The sequence below is a fragment of the Pteropus vampyrus genome, unplaced genomic scaffold, assembly GCF_000151845.1.
Source record: "Pteropus vampyrus isolate Shadow unplaced genomic scaffold, Pvam_2.0 Scaffold14, whole genome shotgun sequence".
In the NCBI taxonomy this organism is placed as follows: Eukaryota; Metazoa; Chordata; class Mammalia; order Chiroptera; family Pteropodidae; genus Pteropus; species Pteropus vampyrus.
Genome location: NW_011888795.1, coordinates 12004089 through 12020725, shown reverse-complemented (window position 1 = coordinate 12020725; position 16637 = coordinate 12004089).

The following is a 16637-nucleotide window of genomic DNA, read 5'->3' as shown; positions in this document are numbered from 1 at the left end:
TTCTAATAATTGTCTAATGATTTGAGCATTTTTAAATCTGCTAATAAATTGAATATCAAATTTGATATCTAACCTACAATTTATAAAGGCAAATATAAACATAATATAAAATTAAAACAAATGTAAATATAAATCTGTATGCCAAGTGCAAAACTTAATTGGGTTGACACTGAACCCAATTTTATGAAATCTCTCCTCTGTTTGGTAAGAAATCCAAGGTCCCTCTGAATATTTTGTGATTCTTGGGACTGAAGGGGTTCTATTTTCTATACCTAGCCTCAGTCTCCCCTCTTTTGTAATGAATTAATTGGGGGTAGAATTTAAAGACTAGAAAAACCTGCTGTATCGACTGGGAAGCTCAATCCCAGGAAGTGAGAAAAAAATTTGAGAGACTCTTAAGTATTTTGCAGGTTTGTAGATAAAGCTTATGTGGACACCTGGAAAAAACTATCTGTTGAAAAAAAAACCCACCAACTCTCTTTTAAAGGTAGTTGTAACTATTTTAGGATGCAATAGACAGAGAAAAAAGGAAGGTTACTGGCTTGCTTAGCTACAGAAGTTATAGTACAGGACTGAGAATATCTAGCTAATTCAGTAAGTGCTTATGGTATACCTGACCTTTGTCTATCTCTACTCTCAAGGTTTTCTCATCTATGAAATGATAGGTGGGCTATATCATCTCCACCAATCATTGGCATCTTCACTAGTTTATAAAGATATGGTCTTTAGTGCTGAAGGAATGAGAGAATGGATTAACATGGAGGTTAATGTAAGAAATCAGAAAAAATTTGCTTCCCTATAAATTTTGGCTTTTAGCAAAGATACCTTTTCTACGCATAAGAACAGATATAGTAAAATGGTAAAATATGGGGAACCAACTATGTGGCTGGCATGAAGATATTAGAACCTTTGTTTTGAAGTACCAAGTCTCTGAAACCTAATGCTGGAGGAAGTTCTTACAGGGCACAGCCAAAAATTAAGTGGAACCAGTCTTTATAATGTTTACTTAAAAAAACAAACAAACATAGAATTGCATTAAAAAAGAAACTCTGACTTTGATGACAGCTTTTATATTTTGAAAAAAAACATTTAAATGGGAGAAATTGCCACCAACAGCAAACCATACAAAATGACTGTGAAAAGACTGAAGGGATTGAACTCAAGAATAGAGATATTGCTTTGCAAATGTGTTCTGTATTGGTGAAAAGTATAAGATAACAAATCCTAGGGTAAGGTTGACTTCTTGAAGGATCTGTTTCCAAGTAAATGCTTGCAGCTTCTTAATATGTCAGAATTTTTGTGGTGACTTTTATTGATGGTAATGGAACTTAGGTATGTAAATCCTTTTCTGTGTCACTTGGAGATGGGAACTTATAGTGTACAGTCTCTGCTGAAATAAAAAGTAATTTGCAGAAGATCCACATTAGTCATTTAATGGACAATGTAACTGGTACCTCGTGCATACTGAAAAGCAACCTGAAAACTGAAACACAAAATGGCTTTGTGCATTAATGCTGCTCAGGAAAGTGCTGGCTATTAAATATTTTCACAGTGTTAAAGATCTTGATATTTAATCTTAAGCAAGATTTTAAAAATCATTTGTCACATTGCAGCTGATGTGTAAATTTTAAAGCCATATTTCAAAAGGAAGCAAAATAATGTAACTAAATTGTTTATAAATGCTTCCATGTTAAAATAGCCTGCATTATATAAGTTAATTCCAACTCTCTCATACTAGTAAAATAATTATTTCATCAAGTAGAATTGAATGTTAGTTTCTTGTTTTGCACAAAAAAATTCAAACGCAGAATCAAATTAAATTGAAGTGTAAGCAATATGTTTTTAGTCAAAAATGGTAGTAATAACATATGGTTGATGTTTCCAAAGCTTCGTTTTTATTTCATTTTTTAATTTGTTTTTATTTTAAAGCTTCAACAGTGTTTTCCAGCAGGTGTCACTGTAGGCAAATATAAAATGATAAATACGTAGTTCATACAGCTTGCTGCCAGTGGGTTCCTTGAGAAATGAGGTTTATATTCAGACTTCTCAATTATTATTTTGTTTTGTTTTTTGTTTTTGTTATTATTATTAATATTAGTCTCCTAGTATTATTTTCTGTTGTTGGATTCACAATGTCGTGACACTACTCAACTGAATGAATAGAAGCAGCAGTATGTACTATGAAATGATGACATGACCAACAGTACCCATTTTGGGTGGTAGAACATTTATCAGTTTATAGGAGAGAACCCTAAAATCTTGAAAAGTCACATTAATGTATAACATTTTAATTTTGAAGCCTTTAGGAGATCTTCCTTCATAGTTTAATTAATGATTTATGATTTTTATGTTTTTGTTTTTTTACAAAAACTAAAGGTTTATCAGAAAGGAAAAGCTTTAAAAGTATTAAGCAAAACTACTTTTTATTAGTGTGGTGTAAGTATGAGAAAGGGAATAAAATTATTGGTTCCTTGAAATTATTCTTCAATATTTGGGTTAGAATTGAATTCATATTATTCAACCTGCAAAGAACATCTCATTAGATCCCAGAGAAACCATTTCTGAGCATATTATCACAGGAAATCCGGAGAATCCATTATTTTTCTTTCTCTTCTTCTTTTTAGTATGCACAACACAGGAAAAAGAAAGCAGAGTGATAAGGTACTAGCAGGAGAATTTTTCAGGACTTATTTTTGCTGATTTCAAAGATTTCCTGTTTCCCGGTGGCTGCAAGCATCTCTGCATAACTTTCATAGCTTCTATAGCTTCTATTGCAGTATTTGGTCTGCATCTATAGACTAGCTTTGGCAGTTGACAGTTTGACATGTGCAGATAGAGTTTAAAGAGAAATGCATACAAAAGAAAGTGGATTGAAGTACTCTCCTCACACCTCAACCAATGAAAAAGGTCCATGTGATTGAAAAATTATGTTTTATACAATTCATTCTTAGGAAGACAACGTTCTATTCCATGTACCCAAGCAGGTAACCAAAAAAAATAAACTTTCTCCATATTATAATCAACTCGCAAACTCTCAGAGAAATTAAATTGGTTTCTGTGACTACAGTTCTCGAGCTCAAAATAGGATCCACATCTCCTGCCTCACTTCTTTTCTCTAGAACATGTCACTTAAAATACGGTTGTTTTTTGAATCTGAAAACGTTTTCCTTTCAGTAATACTGCCAGAGTGGATTGAGGCCTGACTCTGTACCTGGACTGTTCTAAGAACTTCACATATGTTCTCCCAATTAGTTTTCTCCTTATTCCCCTTTCCTAGGATGTGGGCTCTATGATCTTCATTACGGTAGTCCCCTTATCCACGGTTTCACTTTCCATCGTTTCAGTTACTTGAGGTCAACTGCAGTCCAAAATATTAAATGGAAATTTGCAGAAATAAACAACTTCTAAGTTTTAAATTATGTGCCTTTCTGAGTAGTGTGATGAGATCTCTTGCTGTCCAGCTCCATCCTGCCCAGAACTTGAATCATCCCTTTGTTTTGTCCAGAGTATTCATGTTGTATACACTACCCACCTGTTAGTCACTAAGTAGCACTCTTGGCTATCAGATCGATTGTCGCAGTATCATAGTGCTTGTATTTAAGTAACCCTTATTTTACTTAATAAAAGCCCTAAAGCACAAGAGTAGTGATGCTGGCAATTCAGATATGTCAAAGAGAAGCTGTAAAGTGCTTCTTTGAAATGAAAAGGTGAGTACAGTGCAATAAGATATTTTATAAGAGAGAGGCCACATTAACATAAGTTTTATTGCAGTATATTGTTATAATTGTGATATTTTATTATTAGTTATTGCTGATAATCTGTTGGTGTGCCTAATTTATAAATTAAACTTTATCATAGGTATGCATGTATAGGAAAAAACATAGCATACATAAGGCTCTGTACTATCTGTAGTTTTAGACATCCATTGGGGGGTCTCAGAATGTACTCCCTTTGGATAAGGGGAGACTACTGTACATTGACACAGGAACAGATTCAAAGAGCTCAATGTGCATAGGATCCTGCAGCCAGGAAGGACAGGGGAGGGGCCATCATGTTTTAAGGAAGTGTAGTAAAAATAATTTTTAAAAATTCGAACTAAGAACTACTCATAGTTCAATATGCAACATGTTGCACATTTTCATTTGAGGCCTTCAAGGTGTTTGGACTGTAACTTCTGTAACTGTAGTGTGACTAAGATTTGAAGTTGGAGAATCCTGGATTGAAATCCTGATTCACTTTCTTGAACCTCAGTTTTCTCATCTCTATAATGGTGAGAATAGCATACAATAGCAAAAATGTATCCAGTGGTTATTATGTGCTAGGTACTATTCTAAGTGCTTTACAGACATATGCCACATTATCTTTCAACATCCCAGGGGATAGGTACAATTATTTTATCTCTATTTTATGAAGAAAACAGCTGAGGCTGAGAGGTTAAAACCTTTCCCTGAGACCATGTAGTTAGTAAGTAGTAGAGAAGGGATTTCAACAAAGCTTTGAAATGCCTTCTTACATGGTTATTGTGAATATTAAAAGAAAAAGTTTAATGAGGTAATGTATGTAAGGCACTTTACACAATGCCTGGCGTATAGTCAAAAGCCAAATTTTGTGGTTGTTTTCGAAACTGGTAAGGGGAGTCTGACAAAAACATCCCTAAGATTATAAGGGAAACTAAGAATCTTTTTTTAAGGAAACTAGGAATCTGTTTTAAGGAATCACTGGATATTTGGATTTTATTTTCTCATTTTCCTATTGGTTCGTTAATTCTCACTTGCTTAGCATGCTTCTGTGTCCGATGATGACCAGCTTACTACTGTTTCTGGAATCTGTTTTCCTGTCCACCTTCCTGTTTTTTCTGTAAATCTATTGTCCTTCAAAAGCCTATGTGTATGGCCTTTGTTTCTCATGGCCCAGGCCCCTTTGGGGTGGGGCTTGCTGTCTTTAGTTGCTACCTGGACCAAGTACTTAATCATTAAAATTGAGAGTTAATGCTTAAGATATAAATAATGCTTGCTCAAAAATATATGTATATACATACACAGAGTTTATAGTTAAAAATATCAAATTCACTTTTTAAAAGATAACTATGGTATCAAAGGTAATATATTTATTGCAGAAAACTTGGGAAATACAGAAAGTACATATAGAGAAGTTATAATCCCAGCAAACAGAAATAACTGCAGTTAACATTTTCTTTCTTTTTACTTAATTAACCCTCGTGATTTTATATACTTTTAAAATATGCCTTTTCTTTGCATTAAAAAATTTATTAGAGATTTACATTTTAAAAAATCATTGAAGCCTACTGTGATTCATAATGGTGAGACATGACACGCTTGGCAATGGAGAAGTGGCTGCTTCTCCATTCTTTTCAGTAATTTCTTTTCAGTCTAACATGGTGTGTTTTTTAGTATTTGAATACAACAGTTATCCAACTGCCTCTCCCAGAGCATATTAGACATGTCAGGAGGCTCTTGCAACACTGTTGAAGACAGAAGCTGAGGGATGGAGGAAATTGGAGGCCGCATGGACTGAGGGGATGCTGGGCAGAGTGTGGGATGCCCACTGTCAGGGTCTTGCAGGTTTGGGGTTAGGGGGCTGATCGTATAATTACAGCCTGCCTGTTGGATTAAAAAAACATGAAGGAACAAAGCTCTATAAGAGTAATATCTTGGTCTGTTTGGGCCGATATAAGCAGACTGGGTAGCTTATTAACAACAGGATTTTTTTCTCACAGTTCTGGTGGCTGGAAAGTCCAAGGTTAAGGCACTAGCAGAATCTGTTTGGGCCGATATAAGCAGACTGGGTAGCTTATTAACAACAGGATTTTTTTCTCACAGTTCTGGTGGCTGGAAAGTCCAAGGTTAAGGCACTAGCAGAATCAGTGTCTAGTGAGGGCCTACTTCCTGGTTCACAGGCAGCCATCTTTTGGCTGTGTCTTTACATGGTGAAAGAAGGCAGGGAGCTCTCTGTGGTCTCTTAAAGTTACTAATTCCATTCCTGTGGGCTCCAGCCTTATGATATAATGACCTCCCAAAGGTCCCACTTCCTAATACTATCATATTGGGGGTTAGGATTTTAACATATGAATTTTGGGGGAGGGGGAAACATTCAGTCTATAGCAAGTAATTATCCTTTGAAACAGGAATACATAATAAACTCAAACTCAGTAGAAGAGCTAAGGTAACAAACTGATGTTTTCTCTCTGATAAGTATTAGGAGATTTTTAAAGGCTAAAGGTATCAAAACTCTCTGAGGCCTTGAAACATTTGGACAAAAACCACAGAAAGTTGTTGCATTTGGACAAAAACCACAGAAAGTTGTTGATATGCCTGGATTTGTGGATATTTGATATTGGAATTCAAGATGTGGGAAGTTTAAAGCTTTCACCTCAAAGTAAAATGGAAAACTGAAATTAGATTAAATGGATTAATAATGGTTGACATTTAATGGGAATAATACTGAATTTAAATTACTTTCAATTTTGCATTAAGTTCTATATGATACTCTTCTTTATCTGCTTTTTGTGCCCTCCAATCACCATTCCATACGGCATACAAAATGATCTTATAAAGAAATAAATCAAATCTCACTACTTACCTGCTTAAAAGTTTTCCTAAACGATTTCCTGAATGTGGCTGCTAACACTCTTCCCTCATAATTCTCAACCACAGTGATCTTTTTGAACTTCTACTTGGCCACTCCAACTCCAATCCTACCCCTCCTCCCCGATTCACTTGGTAGATGTCAGTCCTAAACTCTGTGTCCTTGCATAAGATATACATAAGTTCTAAAAAGAATAGATGCATAGTGTTCATGGAAAAGAGAACAGCTTGTCCCATATCTTCAGGTATTTGGAGTGATCCATGGCCAGGAAATTATTTATGATAACTTATGCACACACATATATAGATGTATACACACACATATGGTATCATTTCCAGAAGCACAGACATGTGATCTTTAGGATGACTTGAAACAAAAATTAGATGAGAGTCTGTGAGGTTGAAGTAGTTTTTGTGATTTGGTGTGGGTGGCTAATCGAGGTTAAATCAGGAGCAAATTTACATAGTTATAAAATGAGTCAAGCAGATGCTGGTAAGGAAGAAAAAAGAGACACAGATTTTTGTGGGACATTTGCTGCAAGATTTTAATGTGCATCTGGGTAAGTATGGCTTCTCTGAGGAAAATGCCTGTGGTGATATCTCATTTATCCATTAATTTCCTTCATTCATCTATATATCTTCCTTCATATTCCAAAAAGATTTAAAGTAGCTTTCTACATTTCCCAGAACTGGCTTTAAAGAATAAATTCTTTTATCTGAAAAAAATAGGGGGAGATTGAAATTGAGAACTCCTTGTTAACCATTCTGAGAGCCCTGTGCTTTGAAGTGGATTCATTCATTCATCCTTAATCCATCCATCCATCCATTCATCCGTCCATCCATCCATCCATCCATCCATCCATCCATCCATCCATCCATTCATCCATCCATCCATATATCCATCTTTCATTCAACATTTATTAAACACCAGCTGCATTCCAGATACTATGCTAGGAAATAGGCATTGAAGGGCAAATATTTTTCCCCATTGCTGGGGAGTAAGCTTAAGCTATGAAACAGTTTCAGGTTATAGAATGATCATTGAATTAAGAGTCAGAACTGAATTTGTCCTTGTCTCTTACTCTTATTCATTATCCTGTTCTCTTTTTTCCTAAGTCCTGGATACTCATTTTCTCACCTTGTCTGTGAAAGAAAAGTAGACCTCTGACATTTGAAAGGCATCTTCTTAGATCTAAGTATAGTGCCCAATAAATAGTCAGCTTTCAATAACATTTTATTAGGTAAATTAATGAATGAACAAATTATTATATCCTGAGGCCTTCAGGAATCCAAATTTGGTAATATGATAATAGCATACCTACCCTATAAAACCAATCAGAATATAACCAGTTGATTATATTCTTTAGCTAGGACAAGATGATAAATGTCAAGTTGAGAAGCCCTATCACGACAACTTTTTCCCCCAGCTCAGGCCTAATCCTTCTCTGCTGAGTCACCCAGAGTCATCTCTGAGTGCCTTCTTCTGAACTCATTCCATTTCCTGCCACTTGTCGCATTTCATTTCAGCTCTCAATCCTCAACCAGTTCTATCTCAGTCGTGAGCTCCAGAACACTCTTTCTTCATGGGCTTTTCCCTCTCATCCTCCTCTCTCCGCATCTATTCACTGGCTAAAAAAAATCACAGTCATATGGCAGCTTTCTATAGGTAAACTTCAAATTGAGACCTCTGCACAATGGGAGATGACAACACGACATGGGTCAGTACAGTAGTACTGCATAGTATAGGCTGGCTTCTTGCTCTGGACATTTCTTTCCTTCCGTCTGGATTCACTCCTTTCTAGCAGTCTGTGTCTATAGGATACAGTGTATAAAATTAATCCCTCCTGAGTTGTGACTGATTGATAAAGTCTTAATTTTCCCTTGGGAAATTAACCTTTCAAATGGATTCACATATAGAAAATGCCCCAAAGTACTCTGTGGTAGAATTTTGGGTTTTTTAGCAGGCTGATGGGGAAGATCTCATTGAGTTGTGGCTTTTCCTGGTGATTTTTAATCAAGGAGATGCAAAAGAGATGGCTTACATCTGGAGCTGTGGCGTGTTGGCTCCATTCATACATTCATTAATTTGTCAAACTTGTACAGAGGTCCTGCTATTCACCAACACTGCATTAGATTTATAAAGAAGAGGAAAGGCAGCCCTACCTCAAAGAGTTCAGTATTTAGATGGACAAATAGATTGTTATGATACAGCATGTTAAATGGATGATAGAGATATAGTAGAGAGTATTGGAAGAGCATCTGAACTATAAGTAGGAAGCATAGGGCTGGGTAAAGTGGACAATGGACAAAGAGGTATGTAAGATTCTACACCGATCCACACTTAACTTATGATAGGACCAGAGAGCTTAAGATCTGTTAGTGATTATAAAAGATTCAGTCAGAAAAACAGAGCCCATGGAAGGTAGTTGGTGGAGGGAATTTGATAGGGAGAAGTAGTTCCAAAAGTGTTGGAAGAGCTAAAAGACCAAATGGGGGACAGGAAAGCAATCTAGAAATTAGCAATAAGAGGAAGCTGCCAACACTCCCAGGGCTGGAGAGACAAAGGATGGAGGCATTACAAAGCCCAGAAGCCAGAACTGCCTGGGACTTGTGGGAGTCAGGACCACAGAGGATACATAGCTGCTGCCAAAAGCACTCTGGAAGCAGAGAGATGGGGAGATATTCCCTAGTCTGCTTTCTGCTCTTGAATCGGGATCTTGAATCCGTCGGCCAAACTAGCTGTAAGCAGTTGGAAAAAGTGCCTGAAAATGGACTTTGCGGGGGTCAGCCCTTAGCAATACAGAGCAGAGTGGGGAATATGTGGGAGTGAGTCTGAGAGCAAATAGACAAATGACCAGAACAGTCATTTTAGCTGTCCTTATCTCACCTACTAATATACAGAGGACACCAGGACTCAGTGCCATCATTTGCCAATGCTGTCCTATTCGTTTTTAGTAGAGCCATGTCTGGAATCTAGGTGGGGAGAAAAGTAATGATTAAGTAGGATTTATGGAGGCATTATTATTGTTCCAGGATGCCTGTGTGGTTTCTCACATATGTTACATAATTTAATTCTTTCATCGTACCTATATAGTGACTTTCTGACTCCCAGTCCAGTTTGTTCCTAGAGTCAAATAACCTAACATTTAAAAAAAAAATTGTCATATTTGAGCCATTAAAGATTTATAGGAAAATGTTCAGATGAAAACTAAAGATCTTGCGCTATTATTTAGAATCTATTTCATACATTAGCCTGGAATAGGCTTCATTACATATATTCCACACATCCCTGAGGCTTTCTTATAGGATAAGCCTCAGGGATGTCAAGGAGTAGATCCCAATGTGTAGGCTGGGAGCCCATAGGACCTGTACACGCACACTCATTCCTCCTCAACTGTAGACTTGGGGCTCTGCTCTGTCTTTCATGTCTATATTCTGCAACTTTTCAAATGTATGTCATTGCTAATGTGATGGGGAAAATACAGATTTGTTTAAAATTATGAGTAAATTCAGCATCGCTTTTTGTGATTTTGCACATTCTCGAGTAATAGATAAAAAATATATAACTGCCATTATTTGATGATCTGAGGAAGTCTTTGTGTTGGAAAAGAGCTCCTCATGCTTGGAAAAGAAGGGAAATCATACCGTAAAGTATTATCATAGAGAAGTAGAGTATGACAGGGAGAGCTGGACCAAATTAATGATAGCTAGCATTTGCTGGGTGTTCTGATGCTTTACATATATTAAATCATTAATTCTCACTATAGCCCCATAGCTGAGCCCTATTATTTATTAAGACCCCCCATTTTTAATATGGGGCAAGAGAGGGAAGAGTGACTAAGTAAGGAGGACTAAGATCTTTGAAATAACAAGTGGTAGACCCAGGATTTGAAACCAGCTAATCTGATTTCAAGGTTCACATTTTAAACCTCTGCTTATTCTGCTTCCAAAATATGATTTTTTTCCTCTTAGCTTATTTTTATTAGATCACATCAAAGTAAAAGTTAAACAAAAGTATATAAGGAAAATTGTTATGTAATTGTAAAAGCCATTGGGAGCAAACTATTAATGTGCATTTTCAGGAATTTGACTTATATTTAAAAACATCATTTTAATTTTGATGTTCTTTATAGGTAATGATAAAATATACATATATATTTCTTCTCATTTTCAGACTCACAATAATTATGTAATTTCCTTCACTTAAGGTAGAGCAAACTGTTAATAAATTGAGTGGTTAGTGCTTAAAGACCGTTAAAAACCACTTCAAATAACATGACGATCTCATCTTTATAGTAATACCAGGTTGTTAATTAGCTGAACTACCCAAATACAGAATTATAGTTAAAATGGTTCTGAGTGGGAGGTGATAATGATGCACTGCCTGTTTTACAACATGCTCTATGGCATGCACTTCAACTCTCATTTTTTAAAATAAGAATTTCCAATGCTATTTAAAAGCCTGTTTTCTTAAGAGTGAGACTCCTTTGAAAAATAAAGGTCTTGCTAATTAAATACTTCTATAAACAAAGCATCTGTATCAATGGGGAAATATGTAAGAATGAAGTGCTCAAGGCAGGGAATTTACTCTCTCAGAGGAAGAAATGCAAGTTTAGAAAACTTAAAAATATTTTGATGGTTGAATTTTAAAAAAATATTTGTATTTGGAAAAAAGTCATTTTTACCTTTTAGTAGTGGCTACCCTTGTACAATTTTAAGCACATTAAAGATCTCTGAAGTATTAATGTCACTGCTTGGTTTCAGAGAAGGACCCAAGATTGTTTCTCTAAGGAAGAAGGACACATGGCCTTTGATTGTTCCCACATTTCCAGTGGCAGTGTTTCTCATCAGGGCTGTGTCTTGAGCAGTCGCATCACATGTGTTTCATTCCATATCCAAACAAGATTTGTATTGCAAATATTTCTTCAGTATTTTCAGTGTTCCAGGCCTTGGGCAAGATTTTGGGGATACTTTCATAAGTGAGAAATGGACCCTGACCCAAAGGAGCTACCAGTGTAGGAGAGGAGTCTGATATGTGAATGGAAAATTACAATGAATGTGTTTATCATTGCAAGAGAGATCTCCTATAGAGTTCTGTAGGAACAGAGGCAAAAACAATGATCTGTGCCTTGGTTGGGGAGAGGAAGGGAAATAATGGAGTTTTACAGGCCAGGAGAAGTTTTGCAAAGGAAATGATAGTTGAGCATCTGGAATGATGAAAAGTCTGTTGGAGAGTGTCAGCATTTCAGCTAGAAGGAAAAGCATAGTTTAAGAGGGGGGCTGAGGAATTGGACAGGCTTGAATTTGAGTTCCTTGCTGTGCAATCTGAACAAGCTATGTATCCTTTCAGAATAAAATGGGGATACTAATCCCCACTTTGCAGAATTGCTGGGAGGATTAATGATAATGTAGAAAATATCCCTGGCCCAGTGCCAAGTGTAGATCTCTTAGAGAGGGCTCTTTCTCTTCATTCAAGTCATTCATGTACAACTCTAAAGTCGCTTCCTCACTACCTTTTCTAAAGTCACCTCTCACCCAGCCAGATACCTTATTTATTTGGTTACGTAGTTATTATCAATCTACCCCCACCAGAATGTGAGCTCTATGAGGACAGATATTTGTCTTGTTCACTGCTATGTCTCCAACACCTGAATAGTGCCTGGCACATAGAAGATGCTTAATAAATATTGTCACTAATACATAAAGCCATGAAAATACATGGTGATTCATAGAAATTGTGTAATATGAATCTTAGAGGCTATAATTTAGAGCTCATTGAATGGGGTATCGAAGAGGAAGCTAAAGGCACCTGCAAGGTTTTAACTGTAAGTTGCTAAAGGGTCTGGATTTTATCAGGCAGGTGTTTCAGTTAGATCTTTGGATAGGAATCATAGTTCACCTTGACAGTAAGCTTTAGGAGTAGAAAGGCAGCAGATTCTTGGTATTGTGATTTAAGAGATGCTGATGCCTCACTCACTCTGTGAGGAAATTCTCCCAATTTGTTTCCTCTATTCCTTTGTCTTAAGGTACGGAAGTCCTGTGTATTTGGGAAGAGTTACACAGACTATATTCCAGCCAAACATTGTTCACCTCCATCAAGAAAGTTCCATCTTTATTATTTAGATAGGCAGATCATTGCAAAGTTGTTTCTTGTAGGATCAGAGAATATTGGAGCTGGACCCAATCTTAATTTTGTGAGGGAGAGACAGAGTATGCACAGATGGTTGTAGAGCCACTGATTCTCCAGTCTATGTTGCTTCCATTGTGGTCCACTGTCTTTCCCTCATGTCTTGTCTGCCTGTCTCCCTTACTTTGGCCTTCTGGTGGAGCTGTCATTCACAAACTCAAAGCCCTGGACACAGTTATTGGTTCAGGGATTAACACCTATCCCACGGAGGGCCAGTGAGAGTCATCATTGGGGTGGATTTACAGATTCCTAAAGAATTACTTAGGGTTTCAAATTAAATCATTTTTTTAAAATGAATGAGTTGAATAGGCCATATTTATGTTTTGCCGAGTGGAATTACCAACTCACAAAAGAGGATTTTTTCAATTTTATGATATAATACCTTTATAAAAACCTGGGATATCATAGAACAGACTAAAGAGTTGTTTAGTTATTTGTTGGATGATGTTAAGTGGCAAATGGGATAGTGGAGACATCAGTATAGTAAAATATGTTTGGCAACAGCAAATGGATACAGCCAAGAAATGACACCCTACATATTGTGTTTATTCCAACCTAATTTGTACTCAGTGTTCTCAATGGCCACCCCAAAGTTTTATGATTTCATTAAAAAGACAAAATATTAATTTGTCAAAACAATGGTTTCTTTGACAACATGGATATTTAACTTTTATGTATATTTTTTGCATACTTCACTATGAGCAAATAGTTAACCTTGCACCTTAAAACATGTGTTTCACAAGCACTATCTGTCATGCTTTTCTCTACCATTAGCTACTCCAGTACACGTTAGGCTCAAAGAGGTTCATATCCTCCCCCTGGGCTGAATGGTTCATTTTTCTAAGGTGTAGTAACACTCATTTACACATATATTGTAGAAGCATAGTCTTCAGTGCCTTGACAAAAGACTCTGTGCCTAGTGCTCCATATTTAAAGATGATTAAAACACCATGTCTACCCTCAAGAAGTTCACAATCCAGTGACCAGGTTATTAGTACAAAGACCCTGCTCTGTAGGCACAGGCACTATGTGTATTCAGGGGACCCTTGTCCATATTAATTCCAATAAATTGTAGAGAGCCTACTGACAACTAGGAGAGTGTTAAGAGATTTGGTGTGCCACTCACTCTCCCTTTTGAGGTTCTGATCAATGTACATGTACAAAGATCCATAAACACAAGAAAAATGAACTTGTGTTTTATTAAACGCAGATACCCTATAATTTCCCAAACAATGCTTCTGGCAAATTCTGTCATGGAAACTGGCCTAGGCTCGAAACTCAAATGGGGTTTTTTCTCCTACCAAATTGAAATGACCGGGCCCACAAAAGTCCTGATTCACTTAACCATTAGGAGAGAACCTGGAACAGAGAGAGAGAAAGGGTGGCCCCATTCTGCTGTGTTTAATATAGAGAGACGGAAAGCATAAGCAGGACTGCCATACCCCAACAGGGGACAAGAGTGCACTTGATACATGAATGCTGTTCTTTAACACAGTGACCCAAACAACTGTTAAAATCTATTCTAATAAACATCATATTTACAACCTTGACATTTACCCCAAAGCTAGACCTTATAGACCTAAGGGATAGGTCTATAAGGTCTATGATAATCGTTGTTTTACACCTTCAATTTTTTTTTCTTCTTTAACATAATATGGTTCAGAACAATCAGCTTAAAAAATTCATCTTTCATGAGAAATGAGGATGGCACAAGAGGAAGGCATCAGGGGTATCTTCAATAAAAAACCCTTAAAAAGGAAAAGAAACAGATATCATCTTCTGTAGGTTGAGGCTAAAACGTGAGGTGAAGGAGAAGCACAGAGCGTTCTTGGTAGAGTGAGCACCAGCCAGTGTCTAGAGGTGAAAGGGAACAGGTCAGATTTATTGTCTGTCTGGAACTTTAAAGTTTAAGGGCTGAACAAGGAGAGTGGAAAGAGGCTAGAAATAAAACCAGAGTGATGAGCATAGGAAAGATTGTAAAGAATTCTATTATCTCTATACCCCAAATTTAGCCTTTTATTCTAGAGACTGTGACTTGTCCTTGAAAATATGGAAACAATGGAATGACAGGATTAGATCTGAATTTTAGCAGAAGCACTTTGGTGGGAGTTGAGAGCAGATTAGAAAGGATCTGTTATCGGTTGAACTGTGTCCCCTTTGAAAAAAGAGAGTTGAAATCCTAACCCCTAGTACCTCAGATTGTGACCTTGGTTGGAAATACCGTCATTACAGATGTAATTAGTTAAGTTATGATGAAGTCACATTGAAGTCAAGTGATTTCCTAATCTGATATGAGTGGTGTTCTTATAAAAAAGGGAAATTTGGGCATGGAGACAGACATGCACAAAAGGAAGATGATTGAAGAGACACAGGGAGAAGATGGCCATCTGCAAGTCAAGGAGAGAGGTCTGGAGCAGATCGTTCTCTTATAGCCTTCACAAGGAAGCAGCCGTCCTGACACATTGATTTTGGACTTTTCTTCTCCAGAACTGTGAGACAATAAATTTCTGTTGTTTAAGCCACCCAATTTGTGGTACTTTCTTATGGTAGCCCTATGAAACTAATACAAAACCCAAAAATGTAGACTAGTTAAGAGGACTAATGAGGGCCTGAACTAAGGTATTGGGATGGAGATGAGTTGAAAGGATTTGAAAGATATTCAGGATGTAGAACTGACAGAACTTGGTCACCAATTGGATATGTGGAATTAACATAATGATTAAGATACATCTAGATTTTAGTTCTGGCTCTTTTACTGCTTAGCTGTGGTAAATGAGCCATTCATCTTCTTTATGCTTTAGTTTTCTCATCTGTAGAATAAGAGTCATCTTATTTAGTTTTCTCATCTGTAGAATAAGAGTCATCTTATTTAGTTTTCTCATCTGTACAATAAGAGTTCCATCTTGTTGAGTTGTGCCAGATGAGAAAATGCATGTTAAAATTCTATTACAGTGGTATGGTACCTACTTCATATGGTAACATTGATAAATGTAGTAAATACTCAGTAAATTTAAAATATGTGGGTTGCATGAAAGAAATTGAGAATGACTCATATTTCTGACTTTGCCATCAGATAGGGCTACATTATTCAGGGAGAGGAAAAATATTGGATAAAAATGGGTTTGGGAGGCTGGATGATAATTCAGTTTTAATTAAATTTAAGACACACAAGCAAATGGTCTATTATTTAAAATATACTGCCTTGCCTTTTATGTTGGCATTTATAAGGTTCAAATTTTATATTTTTAATTTAGCGCAGTGTTTATGTTGTCCATTAAAGATAATCTCACATAGAAAATGAGCACTATTATGTTTCTAGGTTATTAGAAAAAAAGAATTACAAAAATCATATTTGTTTAAAACCCTTTTTAAAAAATCTATATTGATTGAATTGACTATTATGTTGAAGATAGAAATATTGACTTTTGACAACTTGACCAACAGTTAGTTCTTAATTAACCTCAGGTTGTCAACTTATGATCACCCTCTCTCTTGGGTGAATGATCTCAGATGTGGCAATCTATAGCAGAGAAATTGAGTCATCTGACAGAAATTATCATTGGCTAGGTTTCATTTCTAGGGTTGCCAGGTAAAATATAGGATACTTACTTAAATTTGAATTTTTGAACAGCAAATACTTTTCAAATATAAATATGTCCCATATATTTTTTTATATTGAAAAAAAGTATCTGTTGTTTGTCTTAAATTCAAACTTTAATGGTGCCCTGAATTTTTATGTGCTAAATCTGGCAATCTTATCTCAGTTCTCTTTGATGGAATGGGCTTCTGTGGAAATATTGAAAAATAGGTTAGGTTCATAATCATTCTGACTTGAGGTATAGTTT